This window comes from Astyanax mexicanus, chromosome 13 (genome assembly GCF_023375975.1).
Source record: "Astyanax mexicanus isolate ESR-SI-001 chromosome 13, AstMex3_surface, whole genome shotgun sequence".
In the NCBI taxonomy this organism is placed as follows: Eukaryota; Metazoa; Chordata; class Actinopteri; order Characiformes; family Acestrorhamphidae; genus Astyanax; species Astyanax mexicanus.
Window position 1 is genome coordinate 38,411,309 of NC_064420.1, and position 15,373 is coordinate 38,426,681.

Consider the following 15,373-nt stretch of genomic DNA (forward strand, 5'->3'; position numbering starts at 1 on the left):
AAGACTTAAATTCTACATAATTTGATTCATTTTCAAAAGAATTGAGTTTGTGGGGTTTGTTTTTAAACAAAATGCATTTTAAAAGGAGATTGTTTTAAGAAATTTTTTTTTAATGAGGAAACGTTTTAATGTCTAAATTTTATAAAAGTAGCACTGAATAATAACTTAGTCTCAATATATAATATTAAATTATAATAAACATGATAAACATGATAAACATGATAAAAAAAATTAAAATTAAGAGAACCCATTGCGGGTGTTCTTTAAATAGTTTCTATAGATATCAAAATGATAATATATTGTCCAACACTATATAAGTATGATTTTTATTAAAGGACTGCACATTTAAGAACTGTATATGCAAGCCAAAAACAAAACATTTTGAACATTTATTTTTAGTACAAAGCAGTGATGCACTAAATATTAAGCAAAAACTAAATATTAGGCAAAAACAAAAATAATAATTCAGTTTTTAGCTAAATAAATGATATAGAAGGGATGTTTAAATTGTAGGTTTGTAAGTCCCTTTTCTTTTAAAAGCTGGACAAAAGACATTTAGGCTATTTTATTTTATGCAACTTTGAAACAAGTAGAGAGATTAATATGTATATTACTACAGTATTAACAGTACTGGAACCCCTTTTAGTAAATATTTCTTACTTTAGAGAAGAACATGGTAGAGAACCATGTATACAAACATGCATTTAAAATTAATTCTTTGAGTGCTTACAACTTTACATCTTACTCTTAAAGATCTCCCCCCACCACCCATCTCCTATCCAAACACACACACACATCCTTTTACTGAAGCTTGTACCATTAGCCAGGCAGGTGAAACTGAGAAAAGAGTGTGCTGTAAGTTTTTTTTTTCTGTGTGTGTGTGTGTGTGTGTGTGTGTGTGTGTGTGTGTGTGTGTGTGTGTGTGTGTGTCAGAATGACTGGCAGACTGCTTTTGTGAGACTGCTCAGAGGCGTTAGCAGGAAATAAAGGGACAGGTCATGAGAAATGACTTGAGGGGGGGAAAGAGAGGGGAAAGAAGTGAGGGAGTGTCTAAATGTTCTCCACTTTGTTGTATTCACTTCCCTCTCTCTCTCTCTCTTTTCTTTTTTTTTTACCTGGCTGACCCCACCCAGCTTCAGTTAAAGAATACCAGTGGGTTTTCTGTTGAACCAGCCCGCTGAAAGACGTTTCCTCATCCCCTCCCCCTCCCGGCGCTCCGTGTGGCTTTTGTGGCTGTAGGCGAGCTGTGATTGGCTCATCTCCTCTTACTTGCGTGGCACATCCTGCAACTGACACATGAGCTCACCTGAACACTCACGGTAAAAATAGACTTTTAACGAAACTCCCGACTCCTCCTCTTCCCTTTTCCACCATCAGGCACCCATCCAGGCTCGTATATCTTCCTGAACAGTGTGGACCTGGAGGAGGAGAGTTTGGAGAGGATTTTTATGATTTAATGGACATTCATATAACATTTTATAGAATTATGCCTCAAAACAGCATATATTCAGGCAAAGTCTACATTCTAAAAAATATAAAAAAAACTGAATTCTTAACAAAACAAAAAAATTGGTTGTAAAGAATGTATTTAGTTAATTTAGTAGTAAAATTTGCATGATTTGTGCCCTCTAACCCTATTTTTTCTTACACAATAACCCCCTATTTAAATTACTTTAGTTAAGCAACACATTTTGACTATAAATCAGCATAAATTTATAAATATATAAATTTTTGTTTTAGCTCAAAATAAAATCGAAATATATTTAGTCTCATTTAGATTTTTTTGTTTTTCCACTCAGAAGTCCAACCCTCCAACAAACCCATTAATCCCGGCTCTGGAAACGTTCCCAAAGGTTACATAAGTGAAAAGATTCAAACTCTCGACTCCTTTAGCTCATATTTTACAGCTTTTCACAGCTGAACAACCTCATTTTTCCTGTGAAAGAAGAAAAAAATAACAGAATGTACTGATCTAAGCAAAAGTCAAACATGCTCTTTACAACCCGCTGTTTGTTTAAGGTGGAAGAACTGACTCATAAATATTGAGCCGCGCCCATGTTTGCCCGTCTGGGGTACTTTTCCTTTATCTGTGTCACAGATGTATGAAATTGACTCATGCTGCTTATTCAGGTCCCTTTCGTATTTTTATTAGCCAGCTTTACAAAGTCGCCTCATTTACCACCAGAAAGCAAGCAGAGTGTACAGCTTTTCATCTAGGCTTTTGTTCTGCTCTTTTTTCCTCTGTCTTTAGGGCCTCAGCGTAAACTGTGTATTCAGTTTTAAAAGAAATGTATGAAATGATTTATGTGCCTATTTTTCCTCAATGTGAATTTGAATATGAAAGTTTGATGTTGAACCATCTGCACTTGAATTACACAGTTTGAATGTGTGTCAATAGTTTACAGTGTTGTTTTCCAGACAGGAATTAAGCCTAAACCTGGAATACACAACATTTTAATTGAGATTTTTCATATAGTCTATGATTAGGTGTAATCTTTACCCAGGACCCTAAATGTACTAGTTATATTTCATTAAGTCTGTTTCAAACTAACTTAATATGGAAAAACATGTTCAAATTCATCAAACTGAGATATGAAACTTGAAAAAACTAAACTAATTTTAAAGCAGCAGTCCTTAAGATTTTTTCTCTCAAGTTGAAAGCAGAAGTAATGCTGATTTGGTGTCTAGGCATTACCATCTTAGCAATATCTAATATATTAATTCTAAAAACAGATTGGTCTGGTAGGTTTGTTGCATGTTGATGTATGAATAAGTTTCGTACTTCAACAATGAACTTTGTTGTTTTATTCTATAAACTATGGACTATATTTTACCCAAATTCCAAATAAAAATATTGTCATTTAGAGCAAATAATGCAAAGAAAACAAGTTAATATTCATAAAAAAAATTCAGAAATCAATATTTGGTCGATTAACCCTGATTTTTAATCACAGTTTTCATGCATCTTACACACTGCTTTTGCATAACTTTATGCCACTCCTGGTACAAAAACTCAAGCAGTTCAACTTGGTTGGATGGCTTATGGTCAACCTTTCTTCTTCATTATATTTCAGAGGTTTTCAATTTGGTAAAATCAAAGAGAAACCTAATTTTTAGGTGGTCTTTTATGTTATCTGTACAATTTGACAAACCAACTAAATTTCACACAGCAATTTATTTACATTAAAATGCTTTAGTTAATGTACTCTTCCACATAAAAATAATAATTCAGGTCCTGCATTTAACTTTTTTTTCTTTCTAACATGTGAAACCAGTATGAATTCAGATAGTTGCAGAGAGATGTTTACTTAAGTTGGGTGTTGATCATGAAGAGGATAAAGCCTGCTGATTGGCGTCTTACCAGACACGGTTAGATCTAAATATTTGTGTCTAATACTGTCTGGTAATGCCGTCCATTGCATGGCACTAGCACAACTTCGACCAATCCCCAACAGATAACCAGATAACCTTGACGGTTACAGCCAACTTCACGACTGAGACTGAAGAAAGACCTGCTCTATCTTTACCATGGAACTCATTTTCATGTCTAAACATCTGACATGCAAACTATCTATAACGCCATGCCCTACAGAGCTTTACTGAGAACTGCAGGATTATTCATCCAGCACAGATCTACATAGAACAGATCATACAGTAAGCTTCTGGCTCAGGCCTGTATGAGGAACTATGAACCCCACACTGGAAGACTGGTGCATTTACAACGCTCTTCCATGTGTCATGAGTCAGAGTTCCTATCCTCCACACCGAGAAATACGTGAGTTTGTGAGGTTTGTCATCCCTCATCCCCCATTCATATTTCTGTAAAGAGGAACTGAGCTGTGTGAATGTTTGTGTGTGGTTTTTGTACAGTATGTGTGTAAATCCTGCATTGAAAATAAAGCTTTTTAAATCCTAAACACATCTCGGGTTCAATGAGCAATTAAAAGGCTCAGATTATAATTTACAAACCTATTGTAAACTTCCTATCGCTTCTGTTTTGTCCTCTGTGTGCTGCTGTAACATTGCAAATTTTCCAGCTGTGGGATTAATAAAGGATTATCTTATCATCTTATCTTAATGTTTGTTTGTTTTTTTTCTTTTCTCATATTATTCATTCTCTCAGGGTCCACAGATTATAACATGGAATAAGAATATGGCCTCATGCATTAAGACTGTAATCTGAAATATGGGTAACACACTTTACAACAGGGGTCACAAATAACAATACTTATGACAGTAATAAAATTGTTCAAATGTTAAGTATTTAAATGTCTCAAGTAATTATTAATTAACTGACATTACACTATAACTAAGAACATTCTTAGTTATCACTTTACACTAAGGCTCATTATTTATAAAGTATTTATAAATAGTTTATGTAGGAGTTTATCAATGGTTATTTATTAGCTTCTTAATAATTTAAAAAACACTAATATGCAGTTAAAACACATACGTTAAAAAGTGCAACAGTGTCCTGTAATTTTGATGCAAAAGCATTAAATGTATGGAGACACTAAATCTAGTACTAATATCATAATATGTTGGAATTGTATGAATATACAGCTCTGGTAAAAAATAAGAGACCACTTAAAAATGATTTTAAAAATGATGAGTTTCTTTGATTTTACTAAATTGAAAACCTCTGGAATGTAATCAAGAGGAAGATGGATGATCACAAGCCATCAAATCAAGCTGAACTGCTTGAAATGTTGCACCAGGAGTAAAGGCATAAAGTTATCCAAAAGCAGTGTTTAAGACTGGTGGAGGAGAACATGCCAAGATGCATGGAAATTGCCAAATATTGATTTCTGAACTCTTAAAACTTTGTGAATATGAACTTGTTTTCTTTGCATTATTTAAGGTCTAAAAGCTCTGCATCTTTTTTGTTATTTCAGCCATTTCTCATTTTCTGCAAATAAATGCTCTAAATGATAATATTTTTTTTTGGAATTTGGGAGAAATGTTTATAGAATAAAACAACAGCACAATCAGAAAAACTGATTTAGAAACTGAAGTGGTCTCTTATTTTCTATATTTTCAAAGCTGTATAGCAGAAAAAATATTGCAGTGTCAGTTTTTTCCAATATTACAAAGTATATAGTATAAATAGTGAGTCAAAAATTGCAGGACACTCTTTTATTAAAAAAAACGGAATATGGCAGCTGAAAGATAGGGGTATTGCTGGGGTATTCAGATTTCATATCATCATTTTCCCTTTTGTTTAATTTCCCCTTGGTTTCTGAAATAAAAGGCTGTCCTTTGACCTTTGTCTCACCATATTTATACTATATAATTTGTTGAATACTGGAAATGAAACGGACATTGCAATACTTGTTTTTCTGCTATATATATTTATAAAACTCAAGAATGTATAGTGGATAGGGTACAGTTTAACTAGAAAACTTGTTTTATCATGTGAAGGTTACTCAAAGCTTTAGAAGATTTTTAATATAGAAGAATTTCCTTCAAAATTCAAGAAACTCAAGAACACTCAAAGCAAAGCTTTGGAAGCACAATTTATATGTAAATATATAATAATTCAACAGCTCAATATGTGATGAACGGTAGATATGACAGAAGCATTTTTGTCGTCTGAAGATTACCCAGCAGTATGTTCTCTCTCTTGTGTTGTCATGGTAACTAAATTCCACATGGAAGCCAAATCCACTGTATTCGCTGCCGAACGCTATTTAGACTGGCTGCTCTCCAACAGACAGCCCCGTGTCCTCCACAGCTTCCAGTATATTCACAAAACACAGTATTTAGGTGTATTAAGTTATTCAACTGTCAGCTGCTGCTGCTTCATGTACTGCAGTGTTAACCTGTATAATAAAGCACCAGTTTAAAATTACATTCACCCTGTCTACACTGATTTTTAGTACTGTCCTGCTGAGTCAGTATAATGTTCATCAGGCGACACTTATAAATGGATTGCGACTTGGCGTGTGGCAGCAGCACGGACGAGCTAGTTAGTAGGATTACAGCTGAGGTCCTCAAAGGAATGGAGACTTTCTTTGACAAGAAGACCCAGTGCTACAGAGCTATAGATATTTAAAGTAAACACTGAAGCACTGTTGTAAGTCGCTCTGGATAAGGGTGTCTGATAAATCCTGTAAATATAAATATAAATGTAAATGTAAATGTAACTAACCTTCAGCGTTCTTCTTGGACCCCTGCCATTCCATCACTCTGGATCTGATAAAGCAAAAGAAACACTGTAATCAGGTTTAAGTGTCCAGGGCCTCCAGACTGAGACCCAACTATCCAAATATGTATATTTTAATCACATCTCAAACAACCTCTACATGTGGTGAAAGTTCTATAAACACTATAATAGATAGATAGATAGATAGATAGATAGATAGATAGATAGATAGATAGATAGATAGATAGATAGATAGATAGATAGATAGATAGATAGATAGATAGATAGATAGATAGATAGATAGATAGATAGATAGATAGATAGATAGATATTTTAAAGAGATATTTCTTTAATGCTCTACTGTACAAGTTAGACACAAGTTTAATATCAATGTACACTATATTATTATTATTGAAGCCATTAGAGGCATTACAGTATTTAAGCAGTTGTTTACAGTTCTCCTGGTTCTCCAGTTAACAAAAACATTTAATTTAGAGTGCATTAAAACGAAACATCAAGCTACAGTATTTATATATATATATATTTAAAAGGGCTATAGTTACTCATATTGCAAGGAGCAGCAGCAGCAGCGGAGCAGCAGCAGCAGAACAGCGTGAGACTCCACCAGAGCTTAATTGCCGTTACTACAGCATGTAAGCTTGTTATGCTAACTGGCTAGAATTTGCTAGCGAGCTGTGTTAGTGCGCTTCTTCAGTGGCCCTGTTCTACACAGCGCTCCGCATCGCCTCTAGTGGTATGGCGGTATGTGAAAACTGCATACCGGTTCTAATTATCCCTCCGGTACACAGTATGAACCAGTATACCATCCAGCACTACTAACCAAAAAAAACGGACTTGCTCTTAACATATCCCAAAAATAATTTTAAAAAATTTGCGAATACTGCAGAGTTACAGAGTTACAGCTGACATAAATGCTCTGTGTGGTCAGTTAAGGTGTATGTTTAAGAGGTGTTGATTAATCTGGGCCTGGCCCCGCTGATCTCCTGCTCGTTGTGTTCGTAAGACTCCTCAGTGTGTAGAGTGGAATGTCTGGCCCCAGTGGAGAGCGTATCTGGTTACATGTGAACAGAGCTCCTTTTTAAGTACCTCAATTTACCCATGAGCTCTCCCACTCGGCCAAAATCTCATTGTGCAGCTCCCCCAACCATCCTGCCCGCAATGCCCCTATCTCCCTGACTCAGATGGAAGGATATCAGTGCACCGTTTGCATGTTAAAAAGTGCATGTAAAACACTTTCACTGCATATGTGTGTGGATGTACACTCACTCTCTTAACTCAGACGTTCAAACATAGATGGATTTGTGAGTAGTAAAAGATTACCAATAGACCACGTATTCTAACGACACACTACAGAGGGGGTTTTTTGTTTTCCTGACCCTAATGACCACATGCTAAACCACAGCGCTATTCTGAGCGATGACGCATGATGACCTGATTCATTTAACACTGACTAAAAACTGAACTTGATCTCAAGAACAGATTTTAGCTTTATTAAACTGAAAGACTTTTCTTACTAATGATAAAATGATTTGCAGTACCAATAATGATCTCTATCAGTGATCTCTATAGAGCTTTCAGTTCTGCTACACACATGGCACTGAGGATCAAAGAATAATTGATGGTGACGCATTTTTTTGAAGAGAATGTTTCATCAATCATCCATCAAGCCAGTGCCAAAAGTCATGGGATAAAGTTATAGAACATTTTAGATTTATTTCTAAAGATTTATACATCATGCACTAAAAACAGTGTAAAGAATAACTGACAGATTAAAGTATCTGTAAAAAAAAGAAAAAAGAAAAACTATAAAAGATACACTGACTATATACATCAACCATTACACTAATATATACACATCAACAAATGTAAAATAGGAACTAAGATAAAATTATCATCATATACTAAAATCTGTAGTTATTAATTTCACAAGCAAAACATTCTATGTGGAAAGTTTGAATTTTATTTTACAAATTTGACTTAAGCAACGCTTAAATAATCCTACAAATTCTACAAACATAATTAGAAATAGCTCAGACGTTTGAAAAACAGTGGCCCAAACCAGAACAGCAAACAAATATTTTTTTACACTTCAAACTATTTACTATTGTGTTTTAGCAAATAATAAGTTACAACTGTACATTTATATAGATGTAGGTACACAGAATTATAGGCCTACCCTGAGCCTCTGTCCAAATAAAAGGCAACATTGCAGGTTTACTCTGTCATTCTGTCTAAATAAAGAGCAATATTCAGCTCTGAAAAAAATGAGACCACTTAAAAATAATTTTTTCTTTGATTTTAACAAATTGAAAACCTCTGGAATATAATCAAGAGTAAGATGGAAGATCACAAGCTATCAAAACCAAGCTAAACAAATATAATTTTTGCACCAGGAGTGGCAGAAAGTTATCCAAAAGCAGTGTGTAAGACTGGTGGAGGAGAACATGCCAAGATGCATGAAAACTGTGATTAAAAACCAGAGCTATTCCACCAAATATTGATTTCTGAACTCTTAAAACTTTATGAATATGAACTTGTTTTATTTGCATTATATGAGGTCTGAAAGCTCTGCGTCTATCTTGTTATTTTAGCCATTTCAGCCAATGTTCATTTTACTTAAACATATACCTATAAATAGCAGAATTAGAGAAACTAATTAAGAAACTAAAGTGGTCTCTTATTTTTTTTTTTCCAGAGTTGTACATGTAATTTATTACATGCATCCATTCCTAAATAAATGTCACAGAAGGGCAAAAATTATTGTAGCTAACTGAAAATGATAGGGGTTTCCAGTGCGGGCAACAAAAATAACCTGCCATTGCGTGACATCACCAAAGAATTCCAGAGTGTTGGAAAGCTGTGATGGATTCCAGCACCGGTCTGTGCACGCTCAGGTGCAGTCCGACTAGATTCCAGCCAGAGCAGGGTGAGGTTAAACCAGGTTCGGCTATGAAGCTTAACAGGCCATACAGATCAACATGTGGGCTGTGTTTAAACGGTTGTGACATTCCTATTTGTACGAATACGTGGAAGGGAACTCCCTTAATTGTTTAAGACGTGTTTTATTTTTTTACTTAGTGCTAAAAAGGTACAAAATGCTCGCCAAAAGAAGGATTCTCGCTCAAATCATTAAAACTTTCACTTTAATTATTTTAAATCTTACAATAATTTAACAGTTCTTGGCCAGCTTTCGCCAACAGCTCTTGTTTTAGTAAAAAAATGGTTGCACCCAAAAGGAATTAACTGACAGGAATGAAACTTTGTGGGTATATGTGCCAGACTGTCAATAATCAACAATCAACGAATCCATGTGTGGAGACATCGTGGTCAGAAACAAGATCCACGGTTTGCTTTCACTCATCACATGTGCAGACGACCTGGTGTTATGGTATTGGGTGCAATTTTGTTCAATGCCAGAGCATCTTTTGTCTTCATTACAGGCATATTGAAAACCCAATTTTACTGTATTTTTTGCACTATAAAGCGCACTTAAAATCTTTGAATTTTCCCAAAAATCGACAGTGCACCTTATAATCCAGTGTACCTTATGTCTGAATTCTTATAGTCAGATTGTAAGGATCAGTAAAGCCCCTCTGCTGAAGTACAGCGTTATAAAGGAGTTTCAGTGAAGTTTCTCCAGCACCGAGGCTGGAGCAGTAATAGCATTAGCCGCTAATCACATCACTAGCTCCTTCGGCATTCAGAGGTGAGTGTTATTGGACTGTAGTCTGCATTTTTACAGTGTTAAAACAAGGTATGTGGAAAGAACCACTGGCAGATAGCGCCCTGGTTTACCGAAACACTCAGGGTTCCTCAGTGTAGCGCTGTTCAGCAGCATTTACTACATATAAGCACTACTTACCCTTAGTTAGTACTGCTGCTAACTGCACTGTTAAAAATATTGGAAATCTTACTGTAAATAAATGGAAGTGCTTTAGTCACCCAAATAAATGGTTTTCAGGAGAGAAATCTGTGCAGATTAACATCCAGCGCTCGATTGATTTTAAAAGAAAAAGTTTTTTTTTAAGAATTATTTTTAAGGAATTACAGCTTCCCCATTAGAAAGGAATTATGGCGACACCCTTGTTCCTTACTAATGTTGCTTAAAATGCGCCTTATTATACGGCGCGCCTTACAGTTTGTAAAGTACAGTATGTTCATCAGGTTTTGCAACCAGTGGACCTACCTTTTCTGAATGAACATTCTAGTGCACTATTCCAACAGGACAATGCTCATCCACACACTGCTGCCATCATAACAGCTTCTAACATAACCTTTTTGTACGCTTGTTTCTTTCAAGAAAAATGCAACAGACATTTAAGCCTCTAAGCTCATGGACAGCTGTTTACTTCCTGGTATGTGCTAAAACTCTATTCCAACAGGATAATGCTCATCCACATACTGCTGCCATCTCAAGAGCTTGCCTTTAAGATGTGCATTCTACAGGCACATCAAGGAAACTACAATAGGCTTTTAGTCACTATGTTCATAAACAGCTGCCTACTTTCTGGTATATATTGGCATTGAAATTGAGGGATGGCTGAGATCGAGAGATGGTTGGGATTGCTATTGCAACAGGATAATGATCGTCCACATACAGCTGCCGTTTTCAAAAGACATCTTATAAAGGTCTGCATTTTTATCAGGAAAATGCAATAGGCCTTGTAGTCAGTACACCTATAGACAGTTGATTACTTTCTGGTATGCATTGGCGTTGAAATTGAGAAATGGGAGAATTTCCAGAAATTCACCTTCATCTGGTTCATTCACACGTACACACACACACACACACACACAAACAGATGGCGAGCCCGGATAGCTGGATGGCTGTAAAACAAGCCTGTTCTCTTTGTGCACCTCCACTCAGCACACAATGTCTATCAGATTCCAGCTCACTAGCAAGGTGTGGCAAAGACCAACTAGACACCTCATAACTCAGAGAGCAGTGTCTAAAAGAAGTGTTTAGTATTTGTTCTGAGACTGAAGTTAATGAATCTGCTTTTTGTATTTTTATATTTACTAATTGTAGCATCACCGGGGACAGCCTAACGAAGCCAGGCCATAGTTTTATTAAGCAAACATTATTTATCAGAACAGGAGAAAGTGTGAAGAACTAATAATGTGTGGTAGTTCTTCCTTAAAATCGTGGTGCACCAACAGGGTGAATAACGCTAAACTAGAGGAACCACCACAACGAAACTTAACTTAACACATGCACACATCCCATATTCTGCACTATTCCAATATGCATATCTTATTTTCTTCACTTCATATTCTCTTACCTAATATATTATTATGTTCATTGGAGATGACAGTATTTTGAGTTCAATACACTATTGGGACTGCTCCCACCAGCATCTGAAATAATGGCTGCCCACCACTCCGGGCCTTTGCCTTCACTGCCCACTGTGTCTGTGCACCCACTAGTGTCTATGTACTGTATGTGTCCACTGCACAAACGAGCTACAGACAGACGCCATGTTCTATCTGTGTGTCCAACACAGGTATGGCACATACTGTTGCCTTTCAATTACCTAGGAGCTTTCTGTACATCTCTCTCTACATATATTTTTAATATATTTAGTATAGTCTATGTTTCATTTAGTACATTTGCTTATGTATATTAAGTATCTTAGTATATGTAGTGGTACCTGCTGTAGAGTGATCACCTGAGCCTAGACGCATTTAAATACATGAAGGTCCTGATTTATTTTCTAAATGACAAATAAACACAATAGTAAAACATTGGGTGAGAAGAAATGTTCCAAAATGACCTGAAATCCACTGTTTTTAAGGTTTTCTCTAGACAGGGCAATCTGATGTTAAAGTCTTGAATCACATGTTGAACAACTTGTTGTACACTTGTTTCTCTCCTCAACACAGCCCAAACGCCACTGTCTACAACGTGGATCATAAACATTTTTAAGTCAGATTTCATTCTTAATATTTTGTACCAATGCAAACTATTGCTTTCATTCATTTGACATTTGTTTTTGATCACACTGTTGTACTGTTTTTAGGGATTAAACTCATTCATTTGTTAAAGTGAATTATCATTACAGAGATCAAAATGTTCTGAAACAAAAATCTAATGTTCCCCTTTAATGTTCATTCAGTGAAACTAATGAAGGTTCACTATTATTAGGGCTGGAATGTCTTCGGTGACTCACTGATTAAGAAAAAGCACTGATTTGCATAATGTGTGTCAGCATGTTATCATGATGACTGCACCAACTAATAACCTGGGTTATTGTTTTACATTTTTAAGGGCCTGAAGACACTTGCTGCGTGTTTAGCAAATAATAATATTAATTCCAATTGTCAAACCTGTCATTGTAAGTCACCCTTTGAAAGTCATTTTTTACATTATAATGTACAAAAGAAACAGTATTTTGACAATAACTCACACAGTAAGAGAAGTATTCATTTTCTATACTGTACACGTGTGGGTGTGCATGCTCGTATATTCTCTAAAGTTTTCTGTTGTAAATACGCAGACAGAAACTGGCGAGGCTGTGTGGGTGCTAAAAGAGAGGCAGAGGAATGGGATTACAGTAACTGTCAGTTGCGTCTGGGTGTGGCCTTCTGAGTAAACTGCCACAATCAGCAGTAATTACTGGATTTCACACTGACAGGCAGACAGCTGTAAATTGTGGATCTGGGGGTGCAGATACCTACATGCCTGAAAAAGCATTCAAACCATTTTAATCAAATTATTAATAATATAACGAGTTCACTACGGATTAAAGGATTTGACTGTATTGCACAGTGCGCATTTCACAGATTCAAAAAATTGCCAAAGGTATTAAAAAGTTGAGCCTTATGAAAAACCCATTACCAACTTCCGAATGATTCAGAGAGAACGTACTGGAACATGGAATCAACCTGAGCCCAGGTGGTCTTGTAACATGAAAATGCATGTAGCATAACACAGGGAAATGATAAATCCTGCATCTAATAACTGGGGTTATACAGAGGGCCCATTTCCATTGTCCTATACTCTACTCTTCCATTCACTCACCTGTAACTACATGACAATAACAAGACCTGACACCTAACAGTTTGGCTGTTGTGGTCATTTATGATCTGATCAGCAACATCTGAAACAAACACAAACCACCCAACCTTCTCTTTATGAATACACTATTCATACACTAGCAAGAGGGGTCATCAGGTAAGCCCACAACACCTGTGAATCAGCAGGAAATTCTGGTGACCCAGACTCTTGGAATTAATACTGTAAAGGTATGTTCCATTGGTAAGTTGTAATTAGGGCTGCAACTAATGGTTTTTTTGGGTAGTTGACTAATCTGATGATAATTTTTTCAAATAGTCGATTAGTCAACAATCATTTCTGAGATGTCCTCCATCTCTAAAAAAATATAGAAACAGCTGAACATATGGTTTAACATGCATTTAAATGTCTAGATGTTAAACATGGAAATTACTGATATTTAGTGATTAAATATGTAATTTATTGTGTTTGTGCACATTTGGAGACACAGACTAAGTTGAGTGTAACCTGTGTGAGTGAGCCTTTTACCCATCTCCCATTGCGCTTCTGTAACCAGCACTTTATGTAATTCGGCACTGTTACCAATTAATGATAAGATATTGAAATTTGTAGTCGATACATTTAAATCATATATATTTTAGACCATTTATTTTGTATAATTTCAAGTTTGTTACACTGTTAACTGCTAAACTGAACTGCTTCTTACCTTTTATTTAAGTTGCCTTTTTGTTATTCCAGTTTTACTTAAAGGTGTCGCATACAATCTAAATTCAGCTAATTTATCATGAAAATCAGTGGCTGTTTAGATCTCCTGTGTTTGCATGCTAGAAAAATGCTAGTGTTCATACTTCTGCAAATGGGAAACAAAAAAGACCTTTAAAGAATCAGGATGATGCTCCAGTCCTCCTCCATATCAAATCAAATCAAATCAAATGTATTTGTATAGTGCATTTTACAACTGATGTCACAAAGCAGCTTTACAGAAATGTAATCACAGGACAGAGAATCAGGCAAAACATTAAACACAGAAAATACAGAAACAGAACCAACAGTGAGCACGGAGACGAGGAAAAACTCCCTCAGAGCTGAAAGAGGAGGAAGAAACTTTGGGAGGACCAAGACTCACATAAAAGGGAGACAGACAACTTTTAAATGAATGTTAAAAAGTCTTTATACATCAACACAAGTCTCATATATTCAGGTGTATAGCACCACCAGTAATGGAAGCAGTTAAAGTTCATGTAAATTTGGATGTGATTGGTATTGGAGAGCAGATAGGCCGAGGCATAATAACATAATACATAACGTGCTGCTATAAATAGGGCCCATCCCCTTACCTTTAACTACATGACAATAGCAACCTCCTGCACCTAACAGCAAAGCCGTTGTGGCTGTTTATGAGCCGATCAGTAACATTTATCCCAAACATGAAGATCCAACACCAATTATCTAAGCTGCATTGTCTTGTCCTGTCATTTGTCATCCTGTCAAACTTTGTGATGGGTAATGACAAAACTCGGAGGAACGTGTTAGTTTTACTGTTCAGTTAAAATATTAGAAGTCTTTCTCCAGAATCGGATACAGCACCTTTAATTTCTACCCAGGCCAGTTTATTCCCTCCTATAAAGACAGATAGGAGAAAGACATGAATGAATCACTGATAAATCACATTTTATTTTAAGAATTTATCAAATTTACACATTTCTTATTTTTTCACAATTCTTTTTAGGTGTTTATTTATTTATTTCGTAGGCTGTAACATTTTATAATCAAAAAAACACCTAAATAAAAATTACTAAACGACTAAATGACTAAATACTGGCATAATAAAAATCTCATTTAAAACCCTGATAATCAGATATTTACCTTTTTGCACTACAGTAATAATTGGATTTTAAAAAAAAAACCTAGGCCAAAAGGTTACATGCATTGCCTAGCAAATATAAAGTTATGCCCCCCCTTTTTTTGTTATTCAAAATATTTGGTAAATACTCAACACAAAATCACTGCATCACATATTCCAAAATTAAGCTGGCTTTTATAAAACCTATGAAAAAGAAAACAGTGTTAGAGCAGCCTGTAGTGGCTGAGATTTTTATTTAGCAGCACAATGCTGATGGAGAACAGAGCTGGGATGTGTTTTGTTATATTTGATGCTGGATCCCGTTGCCCTGTGGCTAATGTTATTTTAC

At 35.7% G+C, this 15,373-nt stretch overlaps 1 long non-coding RNA gene across 1 annotated transcript in view; it reads right to left on the reverse strand.

Annotated features, from left to right (window-relative positions):
• Positions 1-6,155: 6,155 nt before the first annotated feature.
• LOC103029913 (uncharacterized) overlaps positions 6,156-15,373 on the reverse strand; it is a 41,493-nt gene continuing 32,275 nt past the window's right edge. The window contains exon 3 of the long non-coding RNA XR_002650899.2: positions 6,156-6,195. This is a non-coding gene — a long non-coding RNA (uncharacterized LOC103029913). The remainder of the gene's footprint in view (positions 6,196-15,373) is intronic.